This window comes from Oratosquilla oratoria, chromosome 41 (genome assembly GCF_046742065.1).
Source record: "Oratosquilla oratoria isolate Oo_2021 chromosome 41, ASM4674206v1, whole genome shotgun sequence".
In the NCBI taxonomy this organism is placed as follows: Eukaryota; Metazoa; Arthropoda; class Malacostraca; order Stomatopoda; family Squillidae; genus Oratosquilla; species Oratosquilla oratoria.
In genome coordinates this window covers 8256821-8262820 of record NC_134817.1, presented here as the reverse complement: position 1 = coordinate 8262820, position 6000 = coordinate 8256821, and positions in this window count along the sequence as shown.

The window sequence follows — 6000 nt, the reverse complement described above, 5'->3', positions numbered from 1 at the left end:
GATTTGCTTTTTATTCCCTTTATCATCATCTTAGCATCTCGAGACTTTCATATCTTACACTTTGTCATCATAACTACTGAAGATTTTTTTTTAATTATTCTTTTGTTTCGATATATAATTTTCCTCTTGAATATCACTGCTTATCATAGCCACTCATAGTACTTTTATGCAGAAAGTTAACAGCCATCATAATCATTACTAAAATACCTAGTGCATTAAGAGTACCCCTATCAATGCAGTCTCCCACATCTTAACAAGCCACCCAGAATTTGACACATCTATTCTATGTACCAAAAGGCTTCTCCTACCTTATAAGGGAGGTAGCCAGGAAAGGCATTCACCCACTCTTCATCCATTCCATCTGTTTTCAATTTTATCTGAGCTTTTTCTGGATAAAAAGCCATCCCTGGCTTCCGCCCACAGCTTGGGTCGAAAGCAATGCAGAAATCCCCCACCCCCCACCCCACACATTACAACCTCGTGGCGCGGTGGTTAGAGTTCTCGCCTGCCACTACGACGGTCCGGGATCGAATCCCGCCCAGGGCTGAAGTAATTTCAATATCGCTGCGCTGCGATTTGTTACTCCAACTCTCGTGGGCGGGGAGTTGGGGGTGTGTGTACGTGTAAGGTCACAGTACCCATAGATCGGTCATACAAGCTCTGAGCTCTCATCCGGTTAATAACTATCGATCACGAGTCCAACACGTGATCCAAGACCATGGTGAATCACGAATATCCACAGTAGAACCCACAGACTCCGTCGTTTCATCATAGGGATGATGATGATGATGATGATGATGATGATGATGATGATGATGATGATGATGATGATGATGATGATGATGATGATGATGATGATGATGATGATGATGATGATGATAAAATAATAATAATAACAAATAATAATAATGATAATGATAATAATAATAACAACAATAATAAAATAATAAATTCATTTGGCATTGAATCAATATACATGAAGTGCAGATATTGAAAAGAACACAGTTCGAAATAGCAATTACAAGTGCCGAGGATAACACAAGAAATAAACACTCAAGGCCTTCACTACCTGTAATAAACTAATCCCACATCTTCAGTGTGAAATGTATGGAAAAAATGGTGACAACATCAACAATAAAACATAAAAAAAATCAATGCCCACATACATCCACGGCTGTCCTCAATTCAACATAACCGACGTTCTGAAGTGGCACTAATTTAAGAACAAGGAATTCACGCCTCTTATCACGACAGGAAACGAACCTCACTCCTATGAATCACAATAACACACATACTACTAGAATAACACCCAAGAAGATAGAGTACTGGACTGTCAGCACGGAGGAACCCGCTGTACCTGGTTCGAATCCTGCCCAGGGCCGAAATTATTTCGGTATCGCTGCGCTTCGGGTCGTTACTCTGACTCTCGTGGGAGGGGAGTTGGGTGTGTGTGTGTGTGGGTGTGTAAGGTCATAGCATTACCCATAGATCGGTCATACGAGCTCTGAGCTCTCTTCCGGGAGGGAAATAGCTGTCGATCACGAGTCCAACACGTGATCCAAAGACCAAGGTGAATCAACTCTCTTGTTGCACGTGCAGGCATGCTGGCTAGCATTAAATTCATCCATTTGCACACAGATCAAAAAGTTATTGGTACTGACCCCGCTCAGGACCTCACCTCTCAGGTCAGGCAGGGTCAAAGAGCAATTATATCCGGATTACCAGCCAGCTACGATGCCGTTTCGACTCCAACGGTCGACACATGATACCAGACATTGTAGTTGAAATGAATATTCATTTAAATAGTTATACGTCGAGACTGTACAAATTCACAACAGGCTTAATGACCTCCTTATAGGTCGATAGAAAAAGAAAAAAAAAAAAAAAGCTTGACACAGCCCACTAACAACTACGACCATCAGAGGGTTCAGAATGCCGCTGTCAAGTTCATCACGGGTTCGCGATGGAGCGACTTCAGAACCGCTGAGTCCCTACACCGAGTTTCCAACATCCGTCCACTCAACCAACACAAACACAAACTTCACACGAGACACCTAGAAAAACTGCACGACAGACACAAATACCTAATACAACACATTACACCTAGACCACACCGTACAGACTATCTGTCAGCTGCGCCCCTCCCACGTGCGGTGTACACTGTAAGTCGTGTATAGCCCTACTTATCAATAATGCATCCCTTCACCAGCTTTGATTGGTGATAAGAACAATAATAATGATAGTAATAATAATAATCTAATAATAATGATTATAATAATATTGCATGTAGCCCATTGTCAGGCCATAAGCATACACGTTGGAGGCATCAGCCCTTTGTGTAGAATACACACAAAATCATACCGCAAACAAAACTAACACAACTACATAAAAAAATTCTTTTACTGAAATTATTTTCATTTCCAACTTTCTCTCCTACTAAATCTTCTCATTTCAGTTTACCTAACACTAAAATTATTCCCAACACTCATTTTCCTTCTCATATTCTTTGTTGGATGTGGATAAAAAGAATAAATATTCCCACGTAACCTCACGGTTGCACATTAATCCCAGTCTCCAACCCCAAGTCTCCTGTCCATACCTCTAAAGCCACGACGCCACGAAATAAACATCCTTAATCGCCCGGTGGCAAAAGCCCTCTTTTATACACTACTATCTTTTCATTTTCTTACAGACATTCTTCCCCTCCCACAAAAACCGATCCCACGCGAGCGGTTGGTCTTACCTAGCAAGTTGCAAGTCGCAGATACAGCCTGGACATTCACCAATAAAGAAAAGGACCCAACCAGCCGCTTTTTCTCAATCACGCTACCAACAAAGGACTGTGGTAAGACGTCAAAATCAAACCAAATTTTCTCCTGGCGGCCACGGCAACACTCTCATCTGCCTCTACAAACAACAATGACACTATACCATATCCCTTATATATATATATATATATATATATATATATATATATATATATATATATATATATATATATATATATATATATTGTGTAACAAAACACCAATACCTCTATCATCCCTGCACACCTTCCTACAGAGGAGAGACTCCTTACTAACCTATAAATAACTTGACTAACTAGACCAAATTATCAAATATACGATAACGTACGTCGGTTTCGCGGGATTCTCCGAAAGGATAAAGGCGTCGATAACAATCCAACCGAGGAAAGGACAAAATTTTCTTTAAAATTAATAGAATAATTTGACATTAGAAGAGACGAAATCGTCAGATAAAAAAAAAAAAAAAAAAAATACTTTAGGGCGAAACAAAATCGACTGTTAAATGTAACAAAAGGATTAGATTTTGACAAAGCTGCCAAAGTCGTCCATTTAGAGCAGAACTGCATGTCTGGGAGGCAGGCTGCGAACAAGTGATTATGAGGATCGTGTTGCATTTTTGTTTCTATCAAATTCCAGTTTAACTGTTGCCAATTTCCCCCAATGACCTTAGACTTCTTTTGACGAAATAAGATGAACAGCATGAATTATATTTAATTTCTATTTCAGCCACTTTCGTCCTCTAACGAATGGATGATCCAATCAGAAGCTACGCAGAGATGCCGACGAGGAAGCAAAATGAACTTGGACTTAGGAGCAATAGCATCCAATTAATCTCGCCGTGTCCCACACCTAATTATATCACATCTGGAGATTATATTCCAGTGTTGTAATCTACGTTTCGTGTCTGCCAAGCCGTCTTTTTATCCATTTAAGATGGTAATTTCCTTAATAAATTTTGGTGCAATGTTAGTTCTCCCTTCGTAAATGACTTGTTTAGATGCTGGTGAACGTCGGTCGTATTTATTTTCAATTTTATTGGAAATATCGACGAATATTCCTTGCGATACAATGAAATATGATTATAATGTCGATGACAGTTAGTTCTTGTTCCGTAAATGACTTGTTTAGATGCTGGTCAACGTCGGTCGTATTTATTTTCAATTTTATCGGAAATATCGACGAATGTTCCTTGCGATACAATGAAATATGATTATAATGTCGATGACAGCCTTTTCAGCTCATAAGAAAGCTGAGTGAGAATAGGTGTTTAATCAAGTAAATTTTATGGGATAAATCCTATAAAATTCACTTGGATAAATCCTATCAAATGCACTTGGATAAACACCTATTTTCACTTAACTTTCTTATGTTATGTTCCTATGTTTAATGTAGAATATAATTGTGCATCGAAAAGAAAGAAGGTAAAACAAAACAATGATGGAGCTGTACCTGATGATGATGAAGAGCTTTCTCTAAAGCCACGTCCACACGGTCGAGCACTGTCCGCCGGGCACGAAGGCTTTGCTCGACAACGGGCAATTTCATCGGGCAAACCATCAAACTGTCCGTTCCCGACGCCATTTGCGGGCAGTGGATGGATGGAGGGCTGACATCGCTGCCAAACGCACGAGGTGAGGTGCGAGCAAAGTTAGCAAACCCGCTAAGTACAGACCGCCAATTAATCGCTCGCTCAATCGCCCAATGGCAAAAGCCCTCTTTTATACACTACTATCTTTTCATTTTCTTAAGCCACGTCCACACGGTCGAGCAGTGTCCGTCGGGCACGAAGGCTTTGCCCTTGTACGAGCAGTTTCAGCGGTCAAACCATCAAACTGTCTGCTCCCGGCGCCAATAGAGGTAAGATGCAGCAGATCCACTGACTACCACGTTATTAGTACACCATGTCCACACCGAGTGCTAGTGCATATTGGTCACGACAAAACATTATAACTTTGATTGATATATATAAATCACATGAATGTCTGTGGAATGTAAGGTGTTTTGATTACAGAAATAGAGACAGACGTGCTGCTGGTGTAATGCTTTGCCTCATATTTGTCTCTTGCCTCTGAATGTAGCTCTCCACTTTCGATACAAGAATATAAAAACTGTTTATGTCCATCCGCACGTAATTGCGGAACAAAGTTTCATTTTCCTCGTGCAATTCACGTAGGATTGTCACAGAGCTACCCATTCTTTTACGTCTCTGCAACCACTCCCGGCACCAGACACGTCTCTGTGGTCTCTTGTTTTTCTTTTTAATGCAGACACCAATTATGATAGAATATAGTGCTATCTTCTTTCGAAGTATGGAGCGCACTATGGTGATCGCACCGTAATGAACCACTCGCTCACAACAACTGTTGGCGTCCGATTGCCCTCCAACCACCACAGACAGCTGTGTGGACATCTTACGCGGGCATAGTCTGCAGACATTGCCCTGCCAGGCACAGCTCGACCGTGTGGACGTGGCTTAATGCCACGTCCACACGGTCGAGCATTGTCCGCCGGGCACGAGGGCTTTGCTCGACAACGGGCAATTTCAGCGGGCAAAACATCAAACTGTCCGTTCCCGGCACCATTTGCGGGCAGTGGATGGAGGGCTGATATTGCTGCCAAACGCACGAGGTGAGGAGCGAGCAAAGTTAGCAAACCCACTCAGTACAGACCGAAGTTACCTATATCACCATGACCGCACCTAGTACTAGTGTGTACTGGTCTCGACAAGACGTGCTATTGGTGATATGCTTTTCCTTATATTTGTCTCTTGCCTTTGTATATATGGCTCCACTTTCGAAAGGAGAAAAGAAAAGCTGCTTATGTTCATTCTCATGTAACTACAAAACAATTGTTCATTTTCATCCTGCAATTCACGTAGAATTGTCACTGAGCTTCCCATTAAATCACGTCTTTGTAACCACTCCCGGCGTCAGACATGTTTCCGTAATTTCTTGTTTTTCTTTTTAATGCAGGCAGCAATTATAATGCTGTAAAGTGCTACCTTCTTTCCAAGTATGGCGGGAACCATGGTTATCGTACCGCACTGAACTACTCCCTCCCAACCTCTGCTTGCGGCCAACTAACCTCCAACCACCATCGTCAGCCGTGTGGACACTTCGCGGGCAGTTTGCCAGGCACAGCTCGACCGTGTGGACGCGGCATAAGAGACAAATTTCGAGTGAAATTCTTTATT